Consider the following 15,392-nt stretch of genomic DNA (forward strand, 5'->3'; position numbering starts at 1 on the left):
GAATTGAGACATAGACAGTAGTGTTAATTGTAAGATGTAGTTTAGTTTGATCTGGAGAATGTAACCTACTTTTAGAATTTTGGAGAACAATATTGTAGAGAATGTAACTTAGGGCGTAGTACAGAAATGCGAGGTTAACGCAGTTATTGTTTTCATCAGGCACAATGTCAAATAAGGTCACATTTCAGATAGTTCACGGTGAAGGAAATATTAGATTTGGTCCAGATGGTGTTGATCTGTCAGATTTTGTAATGACATCTAAGGGTATCGATAGGCCTGTGGAGAAAACATTTCAGTCAATTTATAGTTGGTTGTTGAGAGGATTTAGAATAGACCAAGAAGTCTACACAATGTCAGTATCAGTTGTAGTGAGTCGTGCAACAGAAGGTTATTTTTGGGAACTAATGCCGATGGACAGCACTGCTGCTTGGAGACGGTATGTGAAAATGGCTTTTGAACGGTCATGGCCCCTCGTTATATTTGTGTCGGTACAAGAGAAAGATATAAATGTTTCAATGCAAACCGAAGATGTAGAGGGTCCTATCAATGCAAGGGATGTTGTTGGACCATCGATGCAAAATGAGAAAAATCAACCAAGGGAGGAGCAGGCCATGGGCATGGCGGATGAGGGGGAGAGAGTCGGTATAATTGTTGATGAAATGGAGAGGGAAGATTCGGATAATGAGGAAGCGAACGACGACGCATCATCCGATGAGGAAGGTGATGTAATGGCCACTGATTGGGCAAATGAGGACTTCTCTGGACTTGTTATATCAGAGGGTGATCATGTACCCTGGGAGTATAAGGAGAACGAGGTAATTGAGGGTGCAAGGTATGCTCATAAGGATGAGATGAAGGAGGCGGTGAAGCATTGGGCAGTTTCCTTGCAGAGAGAGTTTAGGGTGGTCAAGTCAACAAATTATGTGTATGAAGTGAGGTGCATGAAGGAAGATTGTCCGTGGCGTGTCCATGCATATAAGGGTAAATGGAATGATTATTGGAAAGTTAGCATTGTGACCGAGCACAAGTGCTACTTACAAGGGGTGGAGAAGTATCACCGAAACATCACTTCAGCTTTTGTGGTAAGTGAGATGTACAGCAGTGTTGTTGGTAACATTGGCTTTGAACCAAAATCAATTATTAGGCACATCGAGAATAAATTCAAGTACACCATAAGCTATGCAAAGGCCTGGAGAGCCAAACAAAAGATTATTGAGATGAGGTATGGCACATTTGAAGCTTCTTATGATAATTTGCCTCGTTTGTTAGCCACCATTGCCCAGAGGAATAATAATACTTACTATGACCTACATACATTTACATCGGTTGATGATCGAACAAAGAGTGTGCTGCAAAGAGCCTTTTTCTCATTGGGTGCTTGCATCAATGCTTTTGTGCATTGTCGACCTGTTCTATGCATAGATGGAACTTTTATGACAGGTAAATACCAAGGTCAGATATTGACAGCAATTGGGTGTGATGGGAACAACCAGGTTCTACCTATGGCTTTTGCATTTGTAGAGAGTGAGAACACTGAAAGCTGGTACTGGTTCCTAGAGAGAGTGCACATTGCAGTGGTGCGTATGAGGCCCAACGTTTGCCTTATACATGTTCGTCATGCGGGTATGTTGCGGGCTATTGACTACTTGCAGAACGGTTGGGATGAGAAGGGACTTCCAGCTAAGTGGCCCGATGTTCGGAGTCGGTGGTGCATGCGTCACATGGGTGCAAATTTCTACAAGCAATTCAAGAACAAGCATCTTATGGAGCTCTTTAAGAGGCTCTGTGCACAGAACCAAGAGAAGAAATTTAATGAGTTGTGGGACAAGTTGGATGAGTTGACAACGAAGCAAACAGATGAGCAATCTCGCAGACCACAAGTTGAAGGTGACGAGCCTCCCATACCTCTTGGTGCATTACATAATGACCCACCAACAATGAGAAGGAGGTCAGGGTCGGCCATCAGAAATTTTACTCAGTGGATTGAGAATGAGCCTAAGGAGAAGTGGTCTCTATTGTTCGACACCGATGGATCTCGGTATGGCATAATGACAACCAATTTGGCAGAGGTGTACAACTGGGTAATGCGAGGAGTTCGGGTACTTCCATTGGTTGCTATTGTTGAATTCATCCTTCACGGCACGCAAGCGTACTTTAGGGATCGATACAAGAAAATTGGTCCGTCCATGGCCGATAACAACATAGTGTTTGGCAACGTAGTAACAAAGTACATGGAAGATAAAATCAAAAAGGTACGGCGACATAGAGTTGTTGCTCAAGGCACACAAGTGCATCGGTATGAAATAATGTGTGTTGATAGGAGCAGGCGTGGTATCTATCGCAAGCAAGCCGTGCAGGAATGTGTCTTGAAGGCGGATGGTGGATGTACCTGCAGTTGTATGAAGCCGAAGCTTCATCACCTTCCTTGCTCACACGTTCTTGCTGCTGCCGGTGATTGTGGCATATCTCCCAATGTGTACGTCTCAAATTATTTCAGGAAAGAAGCAATCTTTCATACATGGAGTGAGGAGATATATGGGTTCGGGATCTCAGAATCTTACACAACGCTGAGTGCCCAAGTTTTTTATATTCCAGATCCATCTAAGTTAAGGGTGAAAAAGGGTCGACGCCAAACTAGACGCATCAGAAATGATATGGATGAGTCAGAAGCAGGTGGGAGGACTTTACGCTGCAGCAAGTGTGATCTGCGCGGCCATACTTACAAGAAATGCCCGAAGAATGCAGAAGTTCCAAGCGGCGCAGATGCTAGTCCATCTGGACAGGCAAGTGATGGTAGGCGACCACATGGTGAAGGAACAACAAGCAGGCGCGCAAGGCCAAGGCGTCGTCGCGCAGCAGGCGATTCCATGGTGTAACAATGCTATCGATTTAGGAAATAAAACGCTGTTGTGATGTGATGTGTGTTCGGACTAAATACTTATATCGTGTAATTTCAATTGAATGTTGTTGTAATGAGTACCTCCGACTATTGTTGTACTAGTAGTATTGCGAACTATTCGGTGTTGTATCATAATGTTATCGTGATGAGTGTTCGGACTAGTAACTGCAGCTATTGTTGTAATCAGAAATATTCCGTATGGTGACACTTTTGTTTGTTTGTACTCTTGTTTAATATGTGTTAGTAATTCGCTTATGAACATTTATTACTTATGTTGACTAATTATTTATATGTTTCTGACCAATCTATTTGATGCAGGTATGGCGTACGACACACCGGCGCTGTTGAACCGTGGGATTGACAGGAACCACCGCTCGTTCCTGTCAGCAGTCGAGGGTGCACAGCTCGACACCTTCCGTCCACGCACGTCGCGCGAGTGGTTGCGTGTCGACCCCCGTCACGTTCCTTGGTACGCGTATGTTCACATTTCAACTCAACTTTGCTTTGTGTTGTACTTATGTTTGAAGTTTGCTCTATACAGGTTGCGTGCGGCAGGCCTTCTACCACTTTGTAGGCTTGTTGAGGCGGCGGCGGACGACCGTGACCCAGCGAAGCGGTGGGATGCAGACCGGTCACTCCTTGCCGCTCAGGTAGACCGCTGGAGACCTGAGACGCACACGTTCCACCTTCCCTGTGGGGAGATGGCTCCGACACTGCAGGACGTGTCGTACCTGCTCGGGCTACCGCTGGCGGGAGCACCAGTTGGTCCCGTGGACGGTGTTGTTGGGTGGAAGGAGGATATCACTGCGCGCTTCGAGCCACGCTGTGGACTTCCGGCTGGTCCACTACGCACGGTCCATCGCGGATGCTCAGCCACAGGACGTGCCGCAGTGGAGCTGGGGTTCTGCCGTGCTAGCAGCCACGTACCGTGCCCTCTGTGAGGCGTGCACGAAGACTGACGCGGGAGCGATCATCGCTGGCTGCCCTATGTTGCTTCAGCTTTGGGCAGCCGAGAGGTTTGCCATAGGTCGACCAGTGGTGGACAGCGCACCCTACGGGGTTGGTCGCAGCGCGCAGTGGCCAGAGGACGGTCCCACGATGGGGACTTACTGGTGTCGACGTGGGGTTAGTGCAACTTCGCTGCGTTATAAGTTTATCAGTCGTCTTCTTTTTTTTCTTCACATAACATGTCTAATTCCGATCATGTTTATTGCAGCGTCGTTACGCTCACGTCCAGGTGAGACGAGGTTACCCGGACTTCGTGTTCGAGTTTGACCGTCTCCAGCCGAGCGACGTCATCTGGGAGCCGTACACAGAAGAGGCCGTCGCTACGAGAGCACCGCTAGGACTTTCGTCCTTGTGCACACGCGACCAGGCTTACTGGCTCACCATCCTGCCGATGGTGTTCGACATTTTCGTTGAGCCTCACTGCCCGCAGCGTGTGATGAGACAGTTCGGACTTAGGCAGGTGTTTCCGGGCAACGTGCAGCCGACCGTCCTCCCTGCCGACCACTCGTGAGTTCGGATTGTTCATTTCTAAATTTTTATGATACTTACTTCATCGAGCCATATAATTTACCTCGGTTGACTCGACGGGGACAGCTAGCAGGCGCACTTTGGGCTCCACGTGTACAGCAGTACGTTGACGACTGGGTGTTAGCTACAGAGGAGGTGATCAACGAGCTCTTCCCACACACGGAGGAGAACTACCGTGACTACCTTCGCTGGTACCTTCCTCGCACTCGTGCGCGTGTGACCTTCACTCCAGACGCCCCAGAGCCGCACGTTGCCGCTGTCACGGACGCGTATCCCACGCACCGTGACCGAGACTACTTCGTGGGGGTACGTCGAATTTGTATTAGTTCTTACAATTATTTCATTTATCTTGCATAATATAGGACAACTACTGAATTTTTTATTTCCATCTTGCATAGGCTGATGCCGCACGGGATATCAGTGCCGATATCACCGCAGTCCAAGTGAGGTTGAACAGAGGTTTGCACTTGACTGACGTTGAGCAGAGGGTGACCTTCGACCGGATGCAGGAGAAGATGCGTGCGGTCATGCGCGTCTTCTCCTGTCGCAGCGCCGTGGACGTCGTACCTCCAGCTGGTCCGGTACAACCACGGCCTCGCGCGCCTACCGTCGGAGCAGGACCTCGACCTACGGCACCTGTTTCGCACGGTACTGCTCAGCCCAGAGGTTTCTTAAGTTTTGTTTATGTTTTTGTACGAAAACATCACCCCGTCGTAACTTGATGTTCCATCCTCGCAGGACCTCGTTTGCCTTCGAGCGCCCCTAGCTTCGGAGCAGTGCGACCTACAGCACCGGTTTCGCACGGTACAGTTCAGCCCAGAGATTAGTTCATTTTTGTTTCAGCTTTTGCACGAATATGTCACCATGTTTTAACTGCACGTTTCCTCATCGCAGGACCTCGTCTGCCTTCGAGCGCGTTCGCAGGCACGACCGGCGCTTCCGCGAGCTCCGCAGGGGCGTTCGCCACCTCTTCGGGCGCGTTCGCCAGCTCTTCCTCTCACGGAGCGTCGATCCCTCGCCCACAAGGTACTTTACTTTTTATTAATACTATTAAATACATGTATGAAACTGATGGTCCTTGTCCAGTAGGATTTGCAGCCGGGATCTTCGGTACTGGGGCCTCTTCGTCTCACGCCGGTAGGACTGGTCCTACTAGCCAGTTCTACGACGACGACTTGCACGGTGCACATCACCACGACGTACTAGGCTCCTCTCAGCTTGGAGGAGCTCCAGAGGCGCACACTCAGGAGCAGCCAGAGGTCACACCTGTACAGGCAGGACGGGTTGGCCGTGCCGTACCCCCGGACCGACTCACGTACTCCCAGGGGCACATTAGGGCGCAGGGTAGGAGGGACAGGGGTAAGAGGCCTCGTCAGTAGTGTTCTACCTCTTCAGTCCTTATGTGACCGTTTCTTTTGGCTTACAAACTTGTAAAGCAGTACTACTTTTGCTATTACTACTGCAGTACTACTTGTGTTTGTCTCCTCTACATAGTTCTTTTCATTCATATGGTGCTAGAACAACTTATGCTCACGACAACACACTTTCGTACAATGGATTGACACAGTCAGAGTTACTTCAAGTGGCGGGCCGATAACGCAACCTGAACCGACCATACAGTTCATTCATACTTGGATGGAGTACGAACGTCGGGTGGAAATTGCAAGCTTAGACTGGAGGAACAATCCATTAGGGTTACATAAATGGTCCGAGCGTCCAAAGTGTGGGTGCAGGGATCGCTGGCAGGTGGCTACATCCTTTGCTGAACAAACATTTCGAAGGAGATATTTTGTCTGCCCCAATGTAGACAACGATTTCGTTGTATGTCTAACCATTTACAAAATCCGCTATGATTTGCACAAAATTACTACCCAAACTGAATAACATTACTATTTTTACAGGGCAATCCAAGGATGGGTGGATTTACTCGATGGATCGACAATGTCACTCCATCATATCATGGCCAGAAGATAACAGAGTCAGAAACACAAGTAGAGTATCAACGATTGAAGGACCACGAGAATGCAATGCATTCTGACCGACCTAGAAGGGGCCGATAGGTTACCGCATGCTTGATTCGTCGGGATCGACAAATTTGTACCGTGTATCGATGGCACTTCTTATCTATCTTATCATTACAATGTTTAATTATGGTGGTGATTTTTTGTATGCGTAAGACTAAGGGCCTATTTGGATTGCTACCAAAAACATGCCCTACCAATATTTTGGTAATTTGAATAGTACTTGTGTTTGATTTCGATTGAAGCCTATTCATTGGTAATACGTAATCTAGATTTAAGATTATGTAGAACATTCTTCACTACAATTTTACATTTTGGCAGCAAACCAAATATGATCAAATGCAATTTTACCTTACCAAATATTTGGTAGTGCCAAAACTTGCTTATATTTTGGCACTAACAAAATATTTGTACGGTAACATTCCAAATAGACCCTAAAAAATAATAAAATTGTATTTTACCAGTCTTGGAGATTTTAATCTTGTATAATTTTCAATATAAAAAAAATTGATAACTATTGATATTTATAAAAAATATAAAGCACAGTATAAAATCGCCCTCCCCCAGGGCGGCAAGGGGGCCGCCTGCAAAATTCCAGGCCCCCCGCCGCCCATTTGCAGGCGGCCCCCCGCACAGTACAAAATCGCCCTAGCGGAGGGCGGCAAGGGGGCCGCCTGCAAATTTCGTTGACGGCCGTCGCCCGAGAGCGAACGGCCGTCTGCCACGTCACTTTCGCCGCCCTCTGGGATGGCGATTTTTAAAAATCGCCCTCCCAGAGGGCGGTAGGCGACCACTTCTGTCAATTTTCAAAATGAAAAATTATTTTTGTAAAACTTTTAATAAAAAAAATTAAAAATAAAAAAAATTCCCGCGTTGCGGCGTTGGCACGAAAGATTTGTACTCCAGACCTCCAGTTCCTTCGCAAATGTAGCACCCGTAACGACAGTTGATCAAACATTCCGTCGATCAATTTTGACGTGTTTGGAGCTGAGGTATACTAGCTAACCCAAGCTGGTGATTGGTATGTTTCGCAGCAGCAGTGAACGCGACCACGTTTGGCGCCCTCAATTGGTAGTCCCCTAACCTTTTCATTTCCCGGTCTTTCAAGTCTCTTTCGTATGGAAAATATGCTGCTCTGAACTCCAACCATGAGTTGTAAAAAAAAAAAAAAAAGTCCAATTGAGAACTACACCGGCCGGCTACCAGTCTCCATCCTCGCTTCGTGACATTCCACATTAACCTCAGTGCACGTGCACCGTGCCCACGACTACTGTATGCGACTGCAACCCACTGCACAAAATTAGTACTTTTAGTCTGGCGATAGATCTCAACAAATGCATTTACGAAAGATTTACTACGAAGAGATCGATTGGTCGAAACAGCGGATATTTTAATTTGCAGATGGGCAGATGGTCTGTTGTATTGTCCTTTTTTTTTTTCTGGAGTCCGTACATATCGCAACGTGCAGCCGGACTCTTTTCCATTTCATTGGATTATTGCAGCGGCCGATTAATGGCTCCGAGCTTTTACGGTGTTTATAAGGTACTTCGAAATACTAAGAGATAGGATAATGTATACCGTTGATTAAGAGAGATGCAAGATATAAAATAAAATTATCGTAAACGATAGCAGTGGGGAAATAACTAGTCAAATATGGTATTTTCTGTGAGTCGAGAATAGTTAGCTCCATGTGATTAGTATCGTTCATTAGGAAGCAAACTAAATCTTCAAAGATTTAGTGGATTGTATTGTTTGATAGAAATAAAGTAAATTTTCCGCAAATTTAGTGGATTGAATTGATCTGCATGGGGAAAAAAAACAAGATTGATGTATCATTTGTTCTCCTCCACCGCTTCGTTCTTGTCCATGGTCATGCTTCCATCCTGCCATCAAGCTCCAATGCTTCCAACCACTCCCGCACCACTTTCGTCAATAAGTTCAGGAAAACGGAATCCCTATCAGTTGGGACGCGTGGTGATGCGCTTAGGTGCCCGCAAATACCAACTGAAGCTTGCTACATGCCATTCTTTCTTTCCCTGACTCATGCCCTTAGGTTGTCCTTTGTGCCTGCCTTCACTTCCCGGGGGTGCGTTGTGCCACGGGACATGTCTTACCGCCATCACCATCATCATACAACCACCACCAGAACCTCAACGCCCTTAGCCTCCTCCTCCCATTTGCCCAAGCTTGGACGAGAAGAAGAAGATGAACAGTGTTAGGGCACTGTTTCTTCTCGGTTGGGTCCAACCAACTCCCAAGGACTCCCATGTTATTAGATACCAAATATATATCACAAAAAACACGTAAATGACACAATAAAGGATCATAGAAGATAAAATACCAATGCGGTACCTATGTAACTAGAGCTAATATTTAGACAATTATACCCTTCTCCATTTCAAAAAAAAAATATTTTTACCCTTCCTACCTAAATAACTATAAGTTATAACAATACTCAAATACTTTTTAAGTGGTATCTTTCATTGTGGAGCGTTGGATGTTTATCCTTTTTAATACAAACACAGTATGTTTTCTCAAGATTTTATTTATCGTCTATTGTACTGCTTGGATCAATTGGATTTTATTTATCGTCTATTGTACTGTTTGGATCAATTGTTCTATGTAGATTATTTTTAAAAAATATTTAATTTCCCCCCTACGATGAACAACAAAATCTGCCCGTCATCGTGTAAATAATTTAACTCACCATGAAATCGTGAGACTGGATCACATGCGGCGTACTTTACTTGTGTTAACCGATGGAGAATCCTTGTTTACTCCGTGTTACTACTACTCCACCCGTCCAGCGTCGTGGACCTCGTGGTACGTAGGAGTACACGCAGTTACCGTTCAGTACTTAACCCCGTACGCTGATCTGCACTGCTCCGCGCTGCGCTGTGCAACTGTTGCGACACATGGCATGGGGCAGAGCTACTCGAAACGCGACGAGTCTTCCCATTTGGCGACGGGTATAGCCCCGATGTGACGCGACCAGAAGGGCTCGATCCGTCACTTCCACGAGTAGTTCCATTCACGGCGAAGCTGATGTTCCCGCGGTGGGTTGGTCTTGGCCGACGACCGGCCGGTGGCCAGCCTCACGTTTCGATCACCTGGGCGCGACAGATCGGTTCTTGCCGCATGCTGATGTAACGGTACTGGGTGGTACGCGTACGGGCGGAGTTTCTGTCACCGTCCGTCGGTCCGTGCCAGAGATCTCGCGACGCGCGACGCGCGCGTGCACGGGCCGACCAGGCGTCGCCGCGCTCTGTTGCTTGACACGATCGGGACTGCGTCCGCATGCGCGCCGAGCGTGACGCCACGGCGACCGGCACGGGACGAGTGGACGACAGGTACGCAGCATTGCAGCGTTCGAACGAAACCCAGCCGGGATAACAAAGAGATCGCCTGACTTACCTGGAGAGCACGCGCTATCCGAACGATTGAGACCAATTTTAGGTAGTGTTTGGTTGCTGGGATGAGGTGGGATGGGTTGGTCCCTAGAGAGGAATATTTCTCTCAGATCCGGGACCAACTCATCCGGCCAAAACTGGCGGACTGGGACGAGCGAACGGCGTGACGACGCTGCTCGCGCACTTGCCCTGCTCGCCCTCAGGAGACGGCGGCGGGCTCATCGACGGCGGCGGCAACAGGCTCGGCAGCAGCGGTGGCGACAGGCTCAGGTGACAGCGGCAGGCTCCACGGCGGCGGTAAGCCACAGGCTCGGCAACACCGGATCTTGTGGTGGGGAAATCGGCGGCGCTGGATCTAACGATGGGGAGGGCTCGGGCGGCGGAAGATGGCTCGGGCGACGGCGGAAGGCTCCACGGCGGCGGATCCAACGATGGGGAGGGCTGCGCCGACGGAAGACGGCTCGGGCGACGGCGGCAGGCTCGGCGGCGACGGTGGAGACAAGCTCGGCAGCGGCGGCGTTGAGGGGCTCGGCGGCACCGGATCCTGTGGTGGGGAAGGCGGCGGCGGCGGATCCGACGATAGGGAGGGCTGCGCCGACGGATCCGGCGGCGGCCCGACCGTCCGTCATCGTCCCCGAAGCTCTTGGCGTCATCGTCCCATAGCTTCACGTCCCTTCGTCGGCCCGAAGGTCGACGCCATCACCCGCCGCATCGCGTCCCTTCGCGACCGCAGCTCGGTGGCGGAGATGGAGGTGAGGGCAGAGGCGGCGGCGGCCATAGTTGTTGCCAACGGCGTCTTCAGTGGTGGCAAACGGCGTCCATCAAATCCCTCCCTCATCCCTTCAACCAAATAAAAAACTGCGATCGTCCTATTCTATAAACCAAACACGTAAGTAGAATCATCCCAACCTCAAAATAATGGATGGTTTCATCCCATCCTATCTAGTTTTAGAACCAAACACTACCTTATTTTCGGAACAACTGAATATGGATATGGACCGTGTACGCGCCCGCCGCACACTTGCACTCCCCGCCGTTGAACAGTCGGAGTGTAAACTTTAAAGAGCGTTGAGCGAGCTGTAAAAATTAGCAAGTGACGGGGAAGTAAAGTACCCACGGTACGGTAGCTGAGGAGACACAAAATGTCTTCGGATGCCTGAACCTTACAGCAGTGCGCAGTTGTGCTTGTGCACCAACTCGTGTGAGTCCTTTTGGTGCCTGACCACGAGTAAGGTGTTTTAGTTTTTCTTAATTTAAGGGAGTAGCTATATTTGTGACGTCATATTTTTCATCAAAAAATAATTAGCATGTATTTACATTGTAAGTCCCTAAATTACATATGTAAATTTAGTGTATTTATAATGTAAGTTTCAAAATTACATATGTAAGTCTAAAAATTACACAGTAATTATATGTGTAAGTGGTGTGTAAGTGGGATTTAAGTGGGGTGTAAATTTGTATAAAGTATAGTATGCATGCGTGTAAAACCTTGAACTAATGAAGACGTTAAGCTTTAATTAATCAATTAATCATGTTGACAGCCTCAACGTTAGCCTGCCATAGCAATATGCACGGACAGGATCGCATTGACACGGGATAAAGGAAATCGGACGCTTCAAAACGCCGACTGTGATGGAGGAGAAAATGTGTCGATACAATTCTAGCAATTTCGTAATTTAATCAGTATAAGATCCGGTACCAACAGGCATTAGCTGATGGCCTGGTGTCGATATGGTGCCAACATAGGATAGAAATATGACACCTTATAGTACTATTTAACAAATATAGTAAGGCCCTGTTTATCCAGGGATGAAAAGTTTCGACGTGTCACATAGGATATAGACCGCCTGTATTAAACGTAGACTAATAATATAACAGATTAATAATATCCAGGGATATACAGATACACATTTAAAGTATTAAACGTAGACTAATAATATAACAAATTACAGATTCCACCTGTAAACTACGAGATGAATTTATTAAGTCCAATTAATCTGTCATTAACAATTGTTTATTGTAGCACCACATTGTCAAATCATGTAGCAATTAGGCTTAAATGATTCGTCTCGTAATTTACACGTAATTTGTGTAATTAGTTATTTTTTATTTATATTTAATACTCCATGCATGTGTCTACACATTCGATGTGGCAGGATGAAACTTTTGCCAGGAGATCTAAACAGGCCCTAAATATTTCTGGTTTGTATACATGCTTTTATATTGTATTAACAGTACCTAAGTAGTCGAGATACTCTGTATTCCTGTTGAATTGTCTTAAAACAATGAGAAAATCTATCCTGTATCACTGACTTTGCCCTGGAACCACAATCTGCCACTGACTTTGTTCAGTTCCATACTATGCCATCGCTTTTTGTTTAACTTCTATAATTTACCATCGCCGTCAAGTTAGCCTCCGTTAGTACCATACAATTTTGTTCTAATGACAAAAATACCCCTAAGATGAAAACTTTCAGAATTTGGTTGAAAATTCACAAATATCATACTGTAACATGTTACAGAGGTTGCCCGGCTCATTTTCTTCTATGATGATACATGATTATCTAAGCATACATATGATTGTTTTAGCAACTTGTTTGACGGAATGTTGCACTTACAAAAAGTATATCTCTGTGTATGTGTGTAGGTTCAAAGCAGGTTAATTAGGTACATGATTCCCATGCATACATGTACGAGTGCGAGCACCTGCCGGACTTTTGGTCGTCGCATCCCTGTGTACACTTAATTAGAATTCTATCAATACGTACGTATGTATGCGGTCGCCACGGGCTTGTGTACCACGGACACAGCCTGCAGTGCACGTGTACTTCTGGCCGTAATTGAGGCGGGCATGAAAATGAAAATAGATTGGGTTAATTTTAGGATTTTTGTTCAGGGGTATTTTGGTCATTAGTATAAAATTGTACAGTGCTAATGGAGACTTAACTAACGGCGATGGTAAATCATAGAAGTTAAACAAAAAGTGATGATATATTATGGAATTAAACAAAGTCAGTGGCAGATTGTTGAACTAGACTAAAGTCAGTGGTGTATAGTAGATTCTCTCTACAATCCCGTTGAATTTCTGAGAAAAAAAATGTTTCGCTCCAAATAAAGCCGGGCTCCTTATGGTTTGTGGAGATGATCCGCTCTCTGTTTAAGCATCTTCGTACAATGAAGAGGGATTAGAACCCAATTGAAAACATGATCAAACATCAATTGACGGGTGATTGATCAATTCAATTCCAAGAGTCCAAACAGATAATTCGAGTGCTGAGCTATAATTGCAAACATACTTTTCCGATGTGCAGACGATAATTAAGTCACACTGTGCACTCAAACTGTACTCCCTCCATTTAAAAAAACGAATCTATTATTATATGACACCACATAATACAACAGATTTAAACAAATATATATTACATATATTATTAGGTTGATTTTTTTTAGAGTTAATTGTATATTGGACCACTAATATTTACCTTGGTTGCACATTGGACTAGAGGTAAATCTATCTTTTCACATTGGGCCTGCTAAATCTACAATAGTTATATATTGAACCGGTATTCTTCTCCAACTCTCTTCTCCGTTGAGTTGAATTGTACCCAATTTGTAAAGTCTCCATACCTGTCATCTAGCTCAAGGTCGCTACCACAAATGAGCAAGGCTCTGGGAGACCAGGACCTTGAGTGAGCTGCTGCCGGCTGGCGATCAAGCCCCTGCCCTACGCTGCATCAAGCTCGACCTTGCACTGGAGCTACATTGAGCGTTGCCTCGTACTCGAGCTCACTATTGGCGGTGAGCAGACCATCCAGATCGCGCCACCAATCTAGCTTGACCTCCTCCGATCCCTGCCTGCGCACTGGAGCTCAAGTTTGAGCTCGACCTTCGTCAGCTCTGGCCACTCGGTCGATCTCGCTCGCACCCATCCCTGCATCAAGCTCAACCCTCCTGGTCCTGCAATCTCTCAAGCTAAACCTCCATCCAACAAGCTGTTGCAAGGGAGAAGTTGATGGTGAGTAGCTACGATTAGGTTGAGTAAGCGTTGCCTGAGCTCCTTCGTAGATATCCGTCCCAAAAAGACTCAATTCTTGGGTTTCCGTGTTCAATGTTTGACCGTCCGTCTTATATGAACTTTTTTTATGATTAGTATTTTCATTATTGTTAGATGATAAAATATGAATAATAATTTATGCATGACCTACCTATTTAAATTTCTTCAAATAAGACGAACGGTCAAATGTTAAATACTAGAACCCAGAAATTGAGTTTTTTTTTTGGGACGAAGGGAGTATCCGTTAATTGTTGGCCACCAGTGTTCGAGAGAGATAAGGGATACTGACACTGACTGACATGTGGGCCACTAGTGTTAAGTGAATTTTTGGTAATAATACCTAGCCCAAAATGAAAAGTTGTGCTACCACCCAGTTCATCATGCAACAAAGGTAATAAAAACTAGTCCATTATAAAATTTACTCTTTTTTATAGGACAGAGTGAGTGGAGTACCTAGAGGGAGTACCTAGTACTCCCTTCATCTACTTTTAATTGTCATATTTCCAAATCTGAAAATTTTATTTTTGATAGGTATATTTCAATTCAAGAACTTATCATCTTAATAACTTTCTCGGATTTAATACGTGACTCTCCATTCTTCCATACAAGATTAGCTACATGGGCATCGAGACATGTAAATATTAATGAATCGTTTGTTTACGAGGAGTAGAATTACTTATCCTTCATCTGTGTGTCAGGATAAAATATAACAATCAAAAATAGATGGAGGGAGTAGCATCTTGCAAGAAAACAGATCAGTGCTACCTATGGACGCATTGCAGCACTCCTAGACAGGCTAAACCTCCCGTACGTCATGCTTCACACAAATCTTCGGTCGAATCTACTCCTATATGACTGCACATGTGCTCGTTAGTCTCACACTTGACCCGAGAAAGACCAGCTAGATACAGTACTACTAGTCACTGCCCAAGGCATGTCTGCGTCTCCCTCTTGGACCATGTACTAGCTCCCCTTGGTTGGACCCCTCGGTGCTGTGTACTCACTCCGTCAAAAAAAAAAAAAAAAAGACAAATCCTACTTTCCGTATCCAATGTTTGACCGTCCGTCTTATTTAAAAAAATTATGAAAAAAATTAAAAAAATAAGTCACGCATAAAGTATTAATCATGTTTTATCATATAACAACAATAAAAATACTAATTATAAAAAATTTTCATATAAGACGGACAATCAAACATTGGCACGAAAACCCACGGTTTGTCTTTTTTTAGGACGGAGGGAGTAACTTCTGGCAAGTATCACAGCCTTTTCGGGGTTGCACATGCGAGCCTTTACGACTATCCCTACTTCTCCATGGGCAGGAATAACTTTAGGGCTTATTAGGATCACGGTACTGCAAAAACGTAGGAGTAGAAAAATCGTAAGAATATGATAGAAATATATGTGTAAAACAGAGGATTGAAAAACACAAAAATTCTGTAGATAGGATTGGTAAATATGTGTTCGGATAGG

At 45.6% G+C, this 15,392-nt stretch overlaps 1 long non-coding RNA gene across 1 annotated transcript; it reads left to right on the forward strand.

Annotated features, from left to right (window-relative positions):
• The first annotated feature begins 4,569 nt into the window (after positions 1-4,569).
• Positions 4,570-5,454, forward strand: LOC136354989 (uncharacterized). Its single transcript, XR_010738953.1, has 4 exons — positions 4,570-4,741; positions 4,834-5,083; positions 5,174-5,239; positions 5,330-5,454. It is a non-coding gene; the product is annotated as an uncharacterized lncRNA (long non-coding RNA).
• Positions 5,455-15,392: the final 9,938 nt, after the last annotated feature.

This window comes from Oryza sativa, chromosome 1 (assembly GCF_034140825.1).
Source record: "Oryza sativa Japonica Group chromosome 1, ASM3414082v1".
Classification (NCBI taxonomy): Eukaryota; Viridiplantae; Streptophyta; class Magnoliopsida; order Poales; family Poaceae; genus Oryza; species Oryza sativa.